Source organism: Accipiter gentilis, chromosome Z, assembly GCF_929443795.1.
Source record: "Accipiter gentilis chromosome Z, bAccGen1.1, whole genome shotgun sequence".
Taxonomy (NCBI): domain Eukaryota; kingdom Metazoa; phylum Chordata; class Aves; order Accipitriformes; family Accipitridae; genus Astur; species Astur gentilis.
Window position 1 is genome coordinate 40,093,339 of NC_064919.1, and position 17,575 is coordinate 40,110,913.

The 17,575-nt window shown below is 45.9% G+C and overlaps 1 protein-coding gene across 13 annotated transcripts in view; it reads right to left on the reverse strand.

Moving 5' to 3' along the window:
- The window catches only part of SPIN1 (spindlin 1), a 66,104-nt gene extending 58,689 nt beyond the window's left edge, over nt 1–7,415 (reverse strand). For 3 of the 13 annotated variants that reach the window (XM_049796189.1, XM_049796195.1, XM_049796193.1), the window contains exons 1-3: nt 5,676–7,415; nt 4,847–5,101; nt 4,153–4,370 (exon numbers count right to left, since the gene is read on the reverse strand). The gene's annotated coding sequence lies outside the window, so the exon portion shown is untranslated. Of the gene's footprint in view, nt 1–190; nt 400–2,902; nt 3,407–4,152; nt 4,371–4,612; nt 4,713–4,796; nt 5,102–5,675 lie in introns of those variants that run through there. The other 10 variants (XM_049796191.1, XM_049796190.1, XM_049796194.1 and 7 more) reach the window with 9 other exon arrangements.
- Nucleotides 7,416–17,575: the final 10,160 nt, after the last annotated feature.

Consider the following 17,575-nt stretch of genomic DNA (forward strand, 5'->3'; position numbering starts at 1 on the left):
AAGTCATGTGGTATGCCAACATCTAGGTAGTATCTGGATAGCAAATGGGACACATCCTGATATACACAAAGTACTCATTAGGAAAACCAGTGTCAAGAAAGATCAGCATTCTCCTTCCGATCATAAAACCACTGAACTCCGAAGAGTAGGAAAGATAAGGAAAATGAGACAAACAACAAAACAAACCCACCTCTCTCATGCCTGGTATGAGAAACAAGCTATCTAACCATGCAACAGGAAATAACTTTCCATAGTAGTGATTCTCTCTCTTGGTTCAACTTCAGTGAACTGCTTTGGAAAGATGATTTTTAAATCTCTTTGTTGAATCAGTTTTAGCCATCTACAAAAACACATTCTCATGCCATACCACCAAGAAGCCAAGTTCGGTCTTTCTAATACCTGGGGAAAGAAAGGAAAGGTGGCAAAGAAAACCAAAATGAAAGCATAAGAAGTTTACAGCAATAGGCTTCATTCCTTAAAATAAATAAAAAAAAAAAAACCAGCTGTTTTTTCAGAAAATAGATCCTTACTGAAAATTTTTCATTTGTCAAACATTAAGCAAATTATGCATTAATTAAAAAACACTTTACAACAGCTATTGCATCAGCTTGATGTTTACAGATCTGAACATGTCAGAGTGCAGCTTGGCAACAGATACCAGGGAAAGATACAGGGTAATAAGTCAATGGAACAATACTACTCAGACCAAGAAAATATACAAAGCGTATTCAAGCTGATCACTGAGACTGCATGAATTTCTTGCAGTCTTCTTTTTCCTCAGTCTCACCTCCCAATGTGAAAAAGTAAACAGTTTTGAAAAAGAAGATTTTACTAGTACCGGGTTTCTAACCTGGTTAAACACAGCCTAGCATTACCCACAATGACAAAAACACTGGAGTGTCTTCACTTAGTGGTACCAAAGACAAATATTTGGCAAGTTTTTCAACTAGATCAGCTCCTCATGGGATATGACGACCCACAATATTGATTTTTGACCAAATCAACACAACCAAGACAGAAAAATCTTCTAGGTGTCATAGAAAAGAACACAATTGCAACCTGTAGCAAAGATCTTATAGACAAGAAACTTCACAAAGCTAATGAAGCAGAGCTGAATTTTACAAGTTCAGTTCTAGAAACAAAACTACAATGTACCAGAGTTAACAAACATGACTATTTTTAAGTGATCCATTATTTAACCAGACATGTTGCAGACTGCCTATTTTTATTTTGTTTATTTTGCTCTTCAGCCTAAGACTCAGCTTAAGTATCCAAAGGCCTATTCTGAGGGAGGAGCTGCATACGTCAGCACATTTCACACTTTTATTAAGAGAGCAGTAATTTCAAAATTTGGTGGCTACCGTAATGAATGAATAATTAGCTACAACTGGTGAACTATTCCAGTGGCTTTACCAATATTGCCTTCAGCTTGCTAAAAGTTAAAAAAAAAAAAAAAGAGTAACTGACTGCTGCAGGGATCTATTGATATACCAAGTTACAGACTTTTGCTAGGACTCTTCCATCTAGAAGTAGTACAGTTGGCTCAGGAGCCATGATGTAGATACACAGTCCAGAACGATCTTGTAACTTGGATGACTCCACTCAAATTTGACATTGTTGTAAACTCATCATTATAAATTGTTTCCTCCATGCCTCTGCTTAATCAACACTTGTTAACGGGGATGGAAAAAGCAGCAGGAAAAAGAAGTATTAAGATACAATAATTCCAGCATCGAAGTGTAGTATTTATTTCTATCTTGGTAAAAGCAGTATGATTATGCCATGCCAGCGCTTCTCCACTAGAAGCTTCCAAAGCAAAGTAGACAAAGACGACAGAGCTAGGACATTTGTTACTTTAGGGCAGTGCTCAGATATGAACAGAAACCATGGCGATCCATGTGTATATGACTGAATAAAGACTGTGTTTTTAAATATCTCTGAAAAACGAAACATTTACTATGAATTACAGTAACATGTCTAGCAAGCAATATAAACCATCATGTCTTAGCCCCTTCAGCATTCACCCTTAAGTTACCACCTAGATATCAATCTGTTCCACGACAGATCACTTTAGATATGCTCAACAAACTAGCTTCAAACGTTATTTTAGTTTTGCGTCATAAGCAAGCAAAAAAATAAGCCATATTCATCAAAGCCAGAAGGGGGTGCTCTGAATAACTGAGGTGGGGGGTACTGAACTGAGCATTTGCCTTGTGTTAGGAGAGGTCAGAAGCATGCCGTCTTGTTTTAGTTTGGGACCTCACTTAAGTTCACAATGCCATGCCTTTTTTACAAAAACAGGAACCTGAAAAGCAGGAATGCTCATTTTAGCAAAAAGGAAATGCTTCAGTTTGTGCTATTGTCATCACAAGGGCAAATTAATCTGTGACAGAAAACTAGCAACACAAAGACCTGGCAAGTGTTAATTCCAGTTCTGTATCCCATGGTTTGCGAGCTGTTTAAGATACTGACAAGGAGACACAGGGAACGCAAAGAAATCCAAAAAGCCTCTGCTATGGTTTTTACCTACACAATGCCGATTCTGACATAACTAGTTCAGGTCTTTTTAATGTGACTGTGCTGAGTTGATACCTTATACCGAACTACGTCCTGAAATGAAAGAAACGGCCCTAGATCATTCGCCAAGTGTAACACAGTATTTCATCTCTGCCAGCACTTTGGTGCATCAGCCTCCCCCCCCACGCAAAAAAAAAAAAAAAGAAAAAGATACGCACATTCCAATCAAGCCTCTCGCAGCGGGGCTCACCCGTTCCCCCCTCCCTCCCTCCCTCCCTCCCTCGCCCCAGGCCTCGCCAGGTTCCCAAACCCCTTTGATTTTAGGTTTCATTTTGTTGTAAACAGCAAAACGAAAGGAGAAAGCTTCCAAAGCGAGGATCCTTACCCTTGAAATCCCGCCATGCGCGCAATAAGGAGGGTGAATTGTTTTTCCTCTTTTTTTTTGGATGGGAGATGAGGGGGGAGGGGGAAGAAACAAAAGCCTAAACGGAGGAGAGGCTAGGCGGCGGAGACAGAGGGAGAAGGCGGAGACCCTGGTGGAGGAGCAGGGCGAGCGTCAGCCATGTTGTGTGTGTGTTGGTCCAGTATTTACAAACCTGCAGCTGCAGCAGCGCTTGGAGTCTGGGAGAGGGGAACGAAGGGAGGGAGAGAGAAAGGCGAGGAGGGAGGAGAAGCAGGCACGGAGAGAGAGGGAAGGGAGGGCGGGAGGAGGGGAAAAGCGGCAGCAGCAGACAAAGGATCCCAGCGCAGCCCCAGCCGAGCGCGCATACACACACACCACACACACACACCCCCCACACTCGCGCGCACGGGCGCGCGCTCGGGGCGCCTCACACCGCGCCAGCGCTGCCCGCAACCCTGCCGCTGCCAGCCCGGGGCGGCGGTTCCCCCGCCGGCTGCCGCGGCCCGACCCGGCCCGGCCCCGCAGCCACCGCACTCACGCCCCCTTCGCCCCGCTTGCCCGAGGCCTGGGACGGGAGGGGGGGGGCAGCTGGGGCACGCTCCCCGCCCCCCCCCCCCCCCCCCCCCCGCGCCTCCGCCTCCCCCGGCGTGCGCTATCGAGGGGGAGGCTTCTCTGCCGGCAGCCCCTCGGCGGGCCCCAGCCCACATACAATAGCTCCGCAGAGGGGAAAGGCGGGGGGGGCGGGCGGCCCCGACCCCTCCCCTCCGGCCTGGGACGGAGGGTGCGTGCGGAGCGGCGTCCGTGCCAGGGGAGGGCGGCAGCCCCCGCGGAGCCCGGAAGGGTGGGGGTTGCTAGGCAGCCGGGGCGCTGCGGGGGAAGGGAGGGCAGAGACGGCGACACGAGCCCGCCGCCCCCGCTGCTGCCCGCCTCCCGCGGCTTCCGGGCGGGCCGCAGAGGCGGGCGGCGGACCCCGGCGGAGGAGAGGGCACGGGGCCGGGACGCCGCGGGTGGATACATAATGTCAGCCCCGGGGGAGGGGAGGCGAGGCGAGGCGAGGTGAGACGAGGCGAGGCTGGGCTGGGAGCTCCGGCTCCCCCCACAGCGACTCCCTCCGGCTCTGCCCGGTACTGGGCCGGGCCAGGCCAAGGGCGGCGCGACTGGCTGCGCTCCCCCCCCCCCCCCCCCCCCCCCCCGCCCTCGCCTCCCCTCCCCCGCCTTCCCCGCTCGCTCACCTGCCGGCGGGACGGGCGCCCAGGGGTGCCGGCGCTGCAGCCGCAGCCCCCTGCCCTGCCAGGCCGCTCAGCTCCTCCGCGGCTGCAGCGGGGACGGCCGCTCCCCTTGTCTCGTTTGCCCCCCTCCGCCGCCGCTGCCTCCTGCTCGCCTCTGCCACATTTGGATCCCCCTCTCCCTACGCGAGCTCCGCTGCCAGGATAGAGGCCTCCTCACCTTCCTGCCAAATAGTGAGCCACCCGCATCGAGCCGTTCAAAACACAGGGCCGGGCCCCGCCCTCCTCCCCCGCCCCTCCCCCCCGCCGGCGCGCAGGCGCACTGCGCCTCCCAAACTGCGACAGGAGCGGAGAAAGCGCTCCGCCGCCCCGCCCCGCCCGCCGTCGCCGATCCCAGCGCGCCTGCGCCGCCGCGGCCGCTGGCCGCCGCTCTGCTGCCGCCGCTTCGCCCCTGCCCGCTGCTCACCGGTGCCGCGGGCCCCTCCCGGAGCCCTCCGGCGAGCGGCCGTGCTGCCGGGCCGCCTCGGAACGCGGCCTCCCCGGCCCTGGGGCGGCGGGCGGCCCTCGCCCCGCCCCGCCCGCTCTCCGCAGCGCGCCCGGCGCCGCCTCACGGGCGGGCCGCAGCGGTCCGTGGCGGCGGTGCCGCTTACCAGCAGCGGCTCCTCCCCGGGCAGGCCTTGGGGCCGGGGCCGCGGCCTACCTGTGGCCCGGGGCCCTGGCTGGCCGCCTCACGGGTTTCGTCGTGCCCAGCATTTTCCAGCGGGTTTCTGCGGTGTCCCTGGTCATCTTCCAGCCCTCAGACAGTGTTCAGGTGATCTGGGGAAGTGTTGGTGGTCCTCGGGTAGAGGAGCCCGAAAGCGTGCAGGTGCCTGAAGGCTGACTAGCGTTTCAGCTGACTAGCCAAAGTGCTTGTAAGTAATAGAAGCTCTGGGGTGTGCTGAGTACAGTGTGATCGCTGAAAGAAAAGCAAAAGACTGCATTTTGCACTACGTTGTCTTCTTGTCGCAAGAGAGGCAACATTACTGGGGTGGAGAAGGAGCAGTTCCTTTAGAACTTAAAGGATTCCTTTAAAAACACGTTCTTGTTTTCTTTGGAACAGGGAAACTACAAAGGGGGCGGGGGAACACTTCAAAAATCCCAGCTGAACAAAAGCACTGGTTACAAGTTCTTTACAAAGTCGAGGTGGGCTGTTCTGGGTCCTCCCAGCTTTTGGCTTCCAGTAGGCTGACAGACAATACCTGACGGGGCAGTTGATGGAAAACCTGCAAGTAGTCAAGACAGTTGTTCAGCAATTGCCAGACCACAGATAAGTGTCATCTTCTGAAGCACTAGTGGTAAATCTCAGGACATCTAGAAGAGAAGCAGCAAGCATCTTAACTTTGTCATGGAGAGCACTTTCTAATTAATGAAATATGCGTGACCTAGACGGAGTTGAACGCAAGGAGGAAATTCAGTAAGCCATACCAAAAATTTTCCGATGAAACTGTGTGTAAGCCCTGCATCATAGGAAAGAAAAAAGGTAAAATCACCTGTAGACATCCTGATGAAAATACGATACAGTGTCATCAAATCCTAGTCCATCAGTTTGGTACATCATTCGAGCGTAGACTTTCAAGAGCCATGAATAGCTTCAGACTGACAGCAAAATGGGAAACATCAATAAGTAAGATTATGTTCTCCTCTGATAAATTAAGTGATTTGTTTAACAATGAAAACAGGTGAACAGTTGAGGTCTGCCTTAACAAATCAAATGGGTACTTTCTTTGAAGTAGAGCTTGGCAGGTGTATCGTGACATGATACAACTGTTACTGTTAAAACATCGTAAGACAAACTTCCATCGATTAAGGGAACTGTAAAGTACTGTTATGTGTAGGCTTTTGCATGTGGCTAAGAGCCCCATGTACATTTAGAGTCCAAGAAATGAAATTGATTTGGGGAAAGGAGGATTTGGTTCAAAGGATGGGTATGCATTTGGGATTTCTTAGCTCAACAGTAGCAAATACGGTGAGATCCAAATACACAGTTCACACTCACAGATGACGTCATTCATACATTCAGAGTCTTTGACAGAAAATAACAGGAACATTACGTCATTCATACATTCAGAGTCTTTGACAGAAAATAACAGGAACATGAATGTACAGGCATACATGTTTCTCTTAAAATTGTTACTGGCAAAACAGGAGGACAAAGAATCGTATCTTTAGTCAGTGCTTTGTTAATTTCGCAACTCTCAATTTCATCAAAGAGGGACCGTATCCCCAGTAATTCCTCTGACAGGGGGGTTCCCCAGAATCTTGAAGATCATCCATTTACAATTTAAAGAAACGTAGGACAAGAGTGATTAACTAAAGAGAGATATTCCCGAAAGCATTAGGGAAAGAGAGAGTGAGAAAGCATGAGATGAGGGATAAAGATTGGTAAAGATGAGGGTACAACTTAATAATGCCATACTGTCCAACCAGGGTTATAAAATCCACAACACGTGTATCACTGAGATACTACTACAAGGCAGCTGTTGAGATAAGCAGCCATTGGTTGAATTTTCCTGAAATTAAAACAACCATAGTATCATAGAATAGTTTGGGTTGGAGGGGACCTTTAATCTGGGGATGTAGTCCAACCATCCTGCTGTTGTGTCCCAAAGTTGGAGTGACTGAGGTTCATGGATTTCCTTTGTCAGAATTAAGGTGAAACGACACCAGGGGAGTTCAAACAACAACCAACATTTATTCAACCTAGCTAACTTTGTCCAAGTACACATGAACTTGTTAATATGAACCTTGCAACATGTCATTAAGCCGCTGTTTGAGAAGAGGAGGGAAGTACAGAAAAATGAAATGGAAAAAGGAACATGAAATGTATCAGAAGGAGAGCCCTCCTGTTGAGTCATGAGGTTCAGAGCAGACCCCCTTGCTTTCTGGACTCCTCAAAGAGGAGCTCAGGGGCGGCTAGATCCACTCCTAGTCTCAGACTTGGTCAACAGTTTATGTTTCAAACGATGAGGTGTAGGAACTGTGGAAAAGAGAGAAGGAAAAGAGGGAGAGAGAGGATGAGAGAAAGAAAGAAAGAGAGAAGAAGGGTTTCACCAGTCCTGGGTCCAGCGTTGGTCCAGCCAGTGTAGAAATCCAGTTCCAGAGGGCGTGCACTGAGAACTCGTTCTCCCTTCTTTTATAGTATGTTAGTCGATGGTCTCGACATGCGCAGTCCCATTCCTGGGGTTCTCTGGAATCAGTTGGAGAGCTTTCGGGGAGGGGGGGATGTTCATTACAGAGTTGGCTCTCTTTTCCTGCTGGCATGACTGCTTAAGATAGAAGCACAGTCCCAACTTCCGTGGGGCCTTCTTTCTCCAGGCGCATATGCTGTGCTCCTTCTTCTGGTCACTTAAGATAAGGACTTGCGGCTTTGGAGAAGCGCGGTCCCACCCTCTGGGGCGCCCTCTCCTTCGGCCACATTGTCTTGTTCACAAAACTCCAGCATTTTCAAGGAGGCCATTTTCTTCACCAAAGTTCTTCAACGAATGTTTGAGACATTGAATTTGTCAGACTGTCACACCTGCAATGAGCAGGGACATCTTCAACTAGATCAGGTTGCTTAGAGCCCCATCCAACCTGACCTTGAATGTTTCCAGGGCTGGGACATCTACCACCTCTCTGGGCAACTTGTTCTAGTGTTTCACACCCTCACCATAAAGAATTTTTTCCTTATATCCAGTCTGAATCTATCCTCTTTTAGTTTAAAATCATTACTCCTTGTCCTGTCGTAACAGGCCATACTAAAAAGTCTGTCCCTTTAAGCCCCCCTTAAGTACTGAAAGGTTACAGTAAGGTCTCCACAGAGCCTTCTCTTCTCCAGGCTGAACAACACAAACGCTCTTGGCCTTTCTTCGTAGGAGAGATGTTCCATCCCTCTGACCATTTTTGTGGCCCTACTCCGGACCTGCTCCAACAGGTCCATGTCTTTCCTGTGCTGAGGACTCCAGAGCTGGACGCAGTACCCTAGGTGAGGTTTCACCAGAGCAGAGGGATAGAGTCACCTTCCTTGACCTGCTGGCCACACGTCTTTTGATGCAGCCCATGATACGGTTGGCTTTCTGGGCTGCAAGCACATGTTGCTGGGACATGTCCAATTTTTCATCCACCAGTACCCCCAAGTCCTTCTCCCCAGGGCTGCTCTCAATCCCTTTATTGCCCAGCGTGTATTGATCCTGGGGGTTGCCCTGACCCTGGTGCAGGGGCTTGCACTTGGCCCTGTTGAACGTCCTGAGGTTCACATGGGCCAACTTCTTGAGCTCGTCCAGAGAAGTAAAAACATAAGTACAAGCAGTTCTGACACACAAATGACCTGTACCAACATAAACAAGAGGAGTTATTCCTGACTAAATCAAATGTACAGGAGGAAGAATCAGTGGGCTGTGGTGACAAACAAGGATTATGACTCTTTAACCTTTGATCCAAGAGTCACGTTTGTGACAACCTTTAACATTTTAAAATTGTTTCTCTCTCTGTATCATAGTGGTTCATCTCCCTAGAATACATTACTAAATGCTACTGTGCTTGCAAAGCCAAGTGGATCACAGGATAGACATTCAATATGTAAGTCAGCATCTGAAATTAGGATAATGAATAATCGGTTGATTTATGTGTGGGTGGTAAGTAGCACTTAACAATTTGCTGCATTCAATTAGAGAAATTTCATTCATGGTTAGTGGAGTTTTGATCAATGATACTACCTCTGTAAGAATGTTACCCATTCTAGCTTGCCTAATCATGCCAATGATTATAGTCTGGTTGCATATATGCTATAGCCTGATTCAAGATACTGAATACTCGTAAGCATGAGTTATTCATAATTTTCTATAATATTTTCCCACGTTGAATGATTTTTACTGATGTCTGGCTATCTAGTGCCCAGTTGGTGAACAGAATTGTGATGGGGTGCCTCCAGTTTTCCTACTTTTTGGTAGCATAAGAAAGCTTATTAGCAATGACTTAATTCTGCAGCATTAATAGGAGACAAACCTCCATTAGGACCTAGCTAGACCTTCCAACCTCTTTTAAACTTGGATTTGGGTGCTTCTGAATGCTCTGGGTTGGTCCATCTCATCCATCCCTGTTGGCTTATTTTCAAGTAGGAAGCACACTGGGATATGGATATTGGAGATACTCAAGCCATCTAATTGCATCTGGACTTCTTTAAGAGGAGTTTTTGAGTTTCTGAGGATTTTAGTAGGTTGATCTAGTTTTAAGTACATGGGGATGAATAGTGGATATTTAAGTCACAGAGGGATGTTTCATTAATGATGAAAGAATAAAACACATGCATTGGTTGATTCCTTCTTCCCCAAACCAATGTATAATTCTCTTTCAGATCCTCCCTAACATTAAATGACACTTTCCCAAAGTTTTTGAAGTGGTTAACTGACGTAGCTTCACTGGATGTAGTTCCACTCAGTGGGATGAGCCAGTCCAGAAACTTTCTTACTCAAATCTCTGCCTTTAATTGTCCAATTGTGGGGAGTTCATACTGCAACGACTTTCAATATCTTCAGACTGGTACGGTTGATCAAACCCAGGTACAGTTCATTTCTTTGGCTCTTTTAAGACTTGAGACCCTGGAGAACTTGGAGCCTAGGCAGTAGCTAACAGCACCACCTCACAGTCTCAGTATAAACGTGACGGATGATGCTGGCATCTGGGTTTTTCCTTGCGTAATTCTGCAAGCCACAATAATTCCCTTTTGATCACTTGCTAAAGGATGTGTGCTATAACAAAAGCATAGCAAATCTTCAGAGGGATGCTGGATGCTTTCAGTCCATCTCAGTGTATGCAAAACATGGAAGCTTTGGTATGTTTCACTTTTGTGACCATTGAACCATTGCATATGACAGTCCAACATGGTTACTGCTTCATTTACCAGCTCCAAACTGTTAGAGGCACAGGTCTCAGTTGCTTATCAATAGATTGAATGGTCTTGACTTTTACTGCTCTCATTGCATGTAACAACCAGATGCATAGATATGACTGCACGTTTCCTGTGAAGAATTGAACTAGAGAACGATGTTACTGCCAACCCCCTCCCCACTCTTGCTCCCTGGTAAAGGATAAAGTTGTAACGAAAGCATTTGGAACTGTTTATGTTCAAACACCTGTTACCACGCCGTGAAAGGGTGGAATTAGTGTTACTCAAGTCCACTCTGGGAATTCACCTGTCTGTAGCAGCTGAAGTTTCAGCTTTCTATTCTTTCAGTTAAGAAGCATGGGAGGTATTTTCTTTGTGGGTTGCCATCCATGCTTGCTCTGTGAAATTTCAACCTGATAAACAGCAGGACTAACCTTATCCATAATATTGGCTGTTCCATCCCACTGATGTATCAGAGAATATTTGTTCACAGGGAATTTCCTATACAGTACTAGCTGGTCTACACCCCATGTGACTGGTTTGCTATTTACACTTTAACATTTTGTCCATATCCACTTGGGCTCTCCCCAGTTGTCTTCATACATCTTGGTGAGCCTTGGCTATTTCTTCCACTAATGCTTCTACCCACTCGTCTGAACTACTTTGTGTTCCCAAGGGCTGGGTAGCTCTACCCCAAACCAGCAGGCCTCAAGCATTCTCATTTGCTACTGTGTCATAATTTGGAAGGGAGCATAACCATGAGTTGCTTTAGATCCGCACAATGCCATGAAAATAATGCAGTTTCTCATCCCAATTCTTGCACCATTTTCTTAAAGCTTCCTTAACTGTGTGGTTTATGTGTTCCAGTAAATGTGAAGATGTGGGGTGCCGTGCAGTGTGGAACCTCTGCTTGATTCCTAGGGCTTAGCAGAGCTCGTGCTTAACTGTTCTGATGGAGCAGCTGTCGAGATCAGAACCTATGCAATGGGGTGTACCCCATCATGAAAAGATTTTAAGTCACAACTTTGCTGTCATGGCTGCAGTGTTGTTTTTTTTCTGAAAAGATCTAATGCTACCAAGATGTATTTGTTGTTTTGAGCTGTCACTGACAGATGTCCCACAAAGTCAATCTGCAGTCATACCGGTGGGCATTTAAGACATTGCTGCGGGATTGGGGCATTTACACCAGCATAATCTGCATTGGTTGTGCACAAAGGTGGTTCTCAGACCAGCGATCTACATCCTTCTTCCTATTAAGCCACCAGCCAGTGTCCTTCACTCTGCTCAGAGTGTGTGCCTTAGCTCTATGGCCTTGCTAATGTATGAATCAGATTAGGTGTTGCATATTCTGCGATACAATCCAGTGCTTACTGTCTTCTGCATCTGCAGCCCAGTAGCTATTGCTTTCCCACACTGTGGTGAATTGACCTTATTGATCTTTTCCTGCTTTAGCCAATATTTTAATCTCTGCATATCCCTCCTGGAAGGTATTTAAATCTGAGATGACTCTTCCAGTTCTGCCCTGAGCCTGAGTTATGACAGCTGCAGCCGGGATTGTGCTCTGTGCTGGGCTCAGACTTGTATACAGCTTGCTTGGCCATGTTATCAGCCATATTGGTTATTATAGTATGCTGCTGCTATTTGCTGTTCACTATGGGCCCCAGTGTGTGTGATCCGGATTACTCCTTTTGTGTTCTAGGTTATATTAGGTATTTGTTGCCATTTAGCATTGCATGCTGCTGGTTTGCCATCTGAAGACTAGATTTCTTGCTGACCAAACAGAAGGCCAGACTGTTGCCAGATGTGGTCAAGTCTGAGTCCATATAAACTGCTAGAAGAACATTTGGCTATTCAAATCTCAAAAACCTCCAACACTGCCTGCAGCTCTGAAGTTTATGCAGATTGAGGACATGCTGGACCAGGCAGTACTCTACCATCTAGCACATAACTGCTTTGTATCCTGTTTTGGTAATAGCTTTGTCATAAAAGGAGGACCCATTTGTGTAGAAGGTGAAAAACCCCTTTATTAGAGCTTCCTCTTGTGATTCACTGCATTTTCCAGGCCAGAGACTTTCTCTAACTTGGGGAAGGGAAAAGCACATACTTCTCTCTCCACCAACAGCTCATATGGGGCTACAGGTTCTTGGGGTGCAGCTTTGAAGCTGACACCCTGATTTACTAAAGCTGGAGTCCGCTGTGCAATTCTGGGGTTGCTAACTTGACTGTCCTTCACTTTACCTGAAATTATCTGAGAGAGGAGTGTGCAGTTTGCATAATCCCTTTGGACCTTCCAATTACATAATCCTGGTTCTTCAGGCTTCATACTACGGCAAGGCAAACCCTTTTGTGTGGGCTGAAATTTCTTTTCACTTACATCCAAAAGTCTGGATGCATGTGCAATAACCCTTGGTTTCCCTGTTTGAGTCTGAAAAAGGGTGGCTCCCTTGCTTTCAGGGTAACCAGCTAACTGAAAGTAAAAGGGAAGAGAAAAGCCTTGGGTGGGCTAATGCAGTGGCCCTCTGTAAATCTTTTTGAGTGCTTTACACTGTTCTTTCCTCACATCCATTTACATTTTTTCTTGAGTAGCCAATACAGAGGCTTGTGGTTTTTTGCAAAGGATTTGATAAAGTCTTGGGAAAATTAATTAAGCTTAAAAATTACCATAATGGGTGAGCATTGGTTGGGGCTGGAATTTTACAGTGTTCCCAATCTGAACACGCAGGGACTGAGCCATTTTTATCTAAGGACATCTCTAAGTATTTGACTTGGTTTTGAACTACCTGAGCCTTTTACCTACTGGGTTTAAGTCCTGTTTCAATTAGGAAAAGCAATACTTCTTCCATGACTTCTATTTTTTTCTCTCCTGGGTGGGAGAGTGGATTAAAATGTCATACACTTATGATCACATGCTTTCTGGACTCTGGTTACAATTTTTCTGGCATACGTGATACGTGTGTGTGATAAATAGTGGGGGAAGAGTGGTAACCTTGGGGGTCCAAGTGAAAGCAAAGTGAGTTCCCAAAAAGGAAAAAACAAATTTGTACCAGGAAGCTTGATTCAGTGGTAGAGAAGACAACCATTGACCACATCTGTCACACTGTATCAACATGACCCTGGTGCAGCTGCTGTCACAACTTCCTTGTATTTGGCAATCACAAGTGCTTCCGGGGTTGTACAAGCATTCAAAGCTCTGTAGTCCACTGTAAGCCTCCAAGTCTGATCTGGTTTGCTCACAGGCTGCAGGGGAGCATTATGGATAGACAGCATCTCTGTGAGAGCACCTTCATTTATAAGATCATCATATCTGCTTCAATGCTACCACATTCGGTCTCATTCTGTGCCCAAGCTTTCATGGATTTCGTGCCCAAGCACCATCAGTTGTGGTCTGGTACCTTGAGAGCAGCCCAACTATGCACAGCAGAAATGACTGAGGGTCTTCCCTCAAAGTGTTGTAAATTTTTCTTTGCCAAATCCACTGGAGGACAATTTTCCTTTAGAAATGGTACACTTAAAATTCCTCCTTCTGGGCTCTTCCTAACTGCGCTGTGCATTACTCCCTTTAATTACCCTAGTTGTAAGGGGACATTTTCCCAAGCTGGGACATGCTGGTGGGCTCCACCCTAACTACTTAAAATGACCTGCACTTGGTTTTTCTGCCTGAGTTTAACATAGACATCTTGAGAATGTTCATGGATGCTCCTGTGTCTGTTAATAATTGGGGTAACTTTTTCTGAGTTCCCAGTGACCATTTCAACTGAGGGTTGTCCCCAGGAATCCACTGGCAAAGGTGCAAGGATCTCTGGTGCCAGCCCACAGGAACCCGGGCCTTCCTAGCAGAACCTACAGACCTTGACTCACAGTTGAGTTGGCCAAACTCACTTTACAGACCTTGATATCGATTCACTGGGGGGACAGAGAAGTTGCTGTAGTCCCTGCTTCTATCTTTGCAGCTCTATCCACAGAGCCTCTATAAAAGTATCAGTAGATTTGATTATGGTATATTGTCATATCTTCTCAAAGACTGTTTAGTTCCTTCCAGAGTTGATTTCTGAATGGATCTAGCGTGAATTCAGGAAGTTTTGGGCAGGGATTTTGAGTAGGCAATGAGTTGAATTGCACCTCTGGATGGCCTTGGTTTTCTTTATTCCAAGTGGCTTTGATTAAAAGGTGGTCACCTCTGGCTAAAGGTTAGACTAGTCCATGAAGAAACACTGAAATTTGGGGGTTGTGAGGTTTTCTGCCATTCTGCCTGAAGCAGAGTGAGGGCCGTGCTTAGAACAGATCACAGTTTGAATGGGCTCACAGGATATCTTCCCTTGCAATATCTTCCCTTGCAACTGACTAGGCCTCCTGATGGTCCCAGCATCCTGCAACAGTGCAGTCACTCTCAAATGAGTATTAAGACTTCACTGGGAAAAATGGGGCTAAAACCTCTTATCCACCTGTTAAAAGTTTGTGTCTGGATTGACTAAAATGCTTAAATCTTCCGTAAACATATGTGCATCTGTATTAGACAGACTTCCATGAGCCAGCTGGCTTATATCTTCTCTATTTAAGTGTGGATACATGCTCCACACTTGAGTGCCCAAGTCGGTTAGAGTGTTTGCATGTAAAGAACCTAACTGGTCTACAATGGAGTTAGCTTCATGTGGCTTCTGTCAGACTGTTTCCGCTACTTCTTCCTGAACTGTTGTTCCTCTTATTTCCTGTCCTTTCAACCTTTCAGGTTACTGTAGGGTTAATGGGATTGGAGTACCTCCAGCTCAGGGTTTGAAGGAGCTCATGGTAGTGAGTCTTTGGGAGAGAGTTCCCAAGTTTCAGAATAAATTCCTGGGCAAGAAGTTTTAGGGGTTAGGAAAATAACATGAATGTCTCCTGCCCTCACAAAAGCTGTGAACTGGTCATGCAAAGAAATGTTTTCTGTTAGATCTTCAATGATTGCATTGCACTGATGCATTGTTTGGATGTCTTTACATTGCCCTGCTGGAATCTGAGCTGGTCTTCTAGCTTTTTCTAGATAATTTTCTAAACCTTCTTGTTTCTAATCTTGCACTTTTCCAACATCTAACTCTAGTTGTTTAATTTGTAAACAAGATCTAAGGTATTCCTCTCTTTTGATTAAGGTAGTGTTTTGTTCTGTTGATTTTGGAATTTCATCCTCCTTCAGTTTCTGGATTTCTTTTTCGAAGTTCTTTACCTCCTCAGATTTTTCTCTTGGAAGATCCCATGCATGATATAAGGCATACGACAGGGTCCAAATGACTCAAGCTTTGGTTTTACTGCCTTTCAATTTTGCCTATTTGCAATGATTAATGTATGTTTCACAGGCAGCAAAGATGGGATCTGCTGCTTTAAAACAGCCAATGCTCCAAGGGTATTTGCTTTGTTTAGTCACACACTTGTAGAGGTTGACAAACATCCTTTTCCTCCTTAACATATTTTTTAGCACAACCTGCATGGTCTGTTTTACCTTGTGCATTACCCATACTGCCATTACAGAAACACTAAAGCTAAATTACAAGCCTGTTACAATTACACTGTTTTCTGTAAGAACCAATTCCAGATACACTCTTCTAAAAAGTTCAGTTGCATCTGAGCATCCAGAGAGCCAGACCAAAATGTGCACTGCCAGTAACTGCAGTTACCAACCTCACTTATAAGCCTTCCAGATTTACTGCAGGGCTTGTCTCTCAGTTTGTGTGTCACAGAACAAAAATGTGATGTGGCTGTTTCTTGAATGTAATACTGTTTGAGTCCAACCAGGTGTTGTCTTGTTTCTGAAGTCATCAGACCAAATGTGAAATCAACAAAGAGTAATTTCTGGAGGGATATCTGCACCCAGGAGCAAGGACTGCATTCAGTCCTACACACACTACTTACAGTGTAGTTCCTTTATGCTGTTAGGGGGAGGGCAACTTAAAAGGGGAATATTAACTACTGTTAATCCTGGGCTGCACCAGGGTAGTTGTTGATTTCTTCTTCTAGGAACAAAGGGAGGTTCCAGAGAGCCATTACTTTGGAAAACCTTCCCAGAGCAGGATCATCAAGTTCTCTTTCAAGAACTAACCACTCTTCCTAGTTCTCCCTGGGTACTGGGAATTGGCCATGAAAGGAGACTGCATTTTCATGCCTGGAAGGGGAAATGCATGATCATGCATTCCCATCTCATGCCCATCACAGCTGTGATGGCCCCTGAGTGGGCATGGGAGAGTGTTCAGATGATTGAAAAACCTTTGACATTGACTACCCATCAAGGCTATTTGTTCTTTCTTCTGAATTGCTAACAACTCCTGCCTGACTTGCCTGTAGGCATGGCAGGGCAAACCTAACTGTGTAACCCTTGCAGCTTTGGATCTGACCTTCTGCTTCAGCCTGACAATGTGAGTCAGTGGATTGCCTGAGCACAAGCTTGGAGCTCTGCATTACACTACCTCCAAATGATATTCATTCAGGTTATCTGAGGAAGTGTAGGTGCTCCTATTGGTACAGAGAAACCCAAGAGTGTGCAGCTACCTGACAGCTAACTAGCATTTCACATGACTAGGCAAAGTATTTGTAAGTAATAGAGGCCCTCAGATGTTGACAAAAGCAAAACCAAAGACTGCATTTTGTGCTAAATTGTCTTCTTTATGGAAGAGAGCCAGCATTATTTCTTGGTATGGAAGAGTAGTTCCTTCAAAAGGATTCCTTTAAAATTGTGTCCTTCTCATCTGTGGAACAAGGAAACAAAAAAGAGGATGGGGAAACACTTCAAAAATTCCTGCTGAAAAAAAGCACTGGTTACAAGTTCTTTACACAGTCGTGATGGACTTGATGGACTGTCCTCGGTGCTCCTAACTTTTAGCTTCCATTAGGCTGACAAGCCTTTCATTAGAGCTTGGCAAGTATAGTTGTGACATGATATGGCTTTTTCTGTTACAACACTGTAAGACAAAAAAACTTTAATGCACAAAGACAGCCATAAAACACTTCATTTGGCTTCCTGTACCTTAAGAGTCAAGAATAGTTTGACTGGAGGCCATCATATTCTGAAATCAAAATGCAACTTAACGTAATTAATATCCTGCAAACTGTTTTTTAATTTTCCAATGTTTAAAAAAAAAGAAAAGAGTGCTGTACATAAACTTCCTAGAATTTTGGAATGCTTTAAGTGCTACCTAGTTTTTCTGGGAACAAAATGGCTAAACTTTTCCACAAGCTTTGAAGGCTATTGGGATGCTTTGGGTGGGAACCAGGTTCCCTCCAGTTATAAAAAGCTTTTCTTTCTGACATCCTCCCAGCCTAAGAATAATCAGCCTTAACTGCTGAAGAATCAGAGCTCTCTTGACTTGTTGGTAGAATCAAGGACCCTCAGAATCCAAGTGGCAAGGTCTTTGCTTGATCTGAATTTGAAGGAGGAATGACATCTTGCCTCTGAGCCGAATTTTCAACCAACACCATTAAATGTTGGGATCAGTCAGCCAGTTCTGCTTTAACTCTGCTTTAAAGGAATAAGTAAGGGGACTTTATTAAAGGGTAACTTTAATT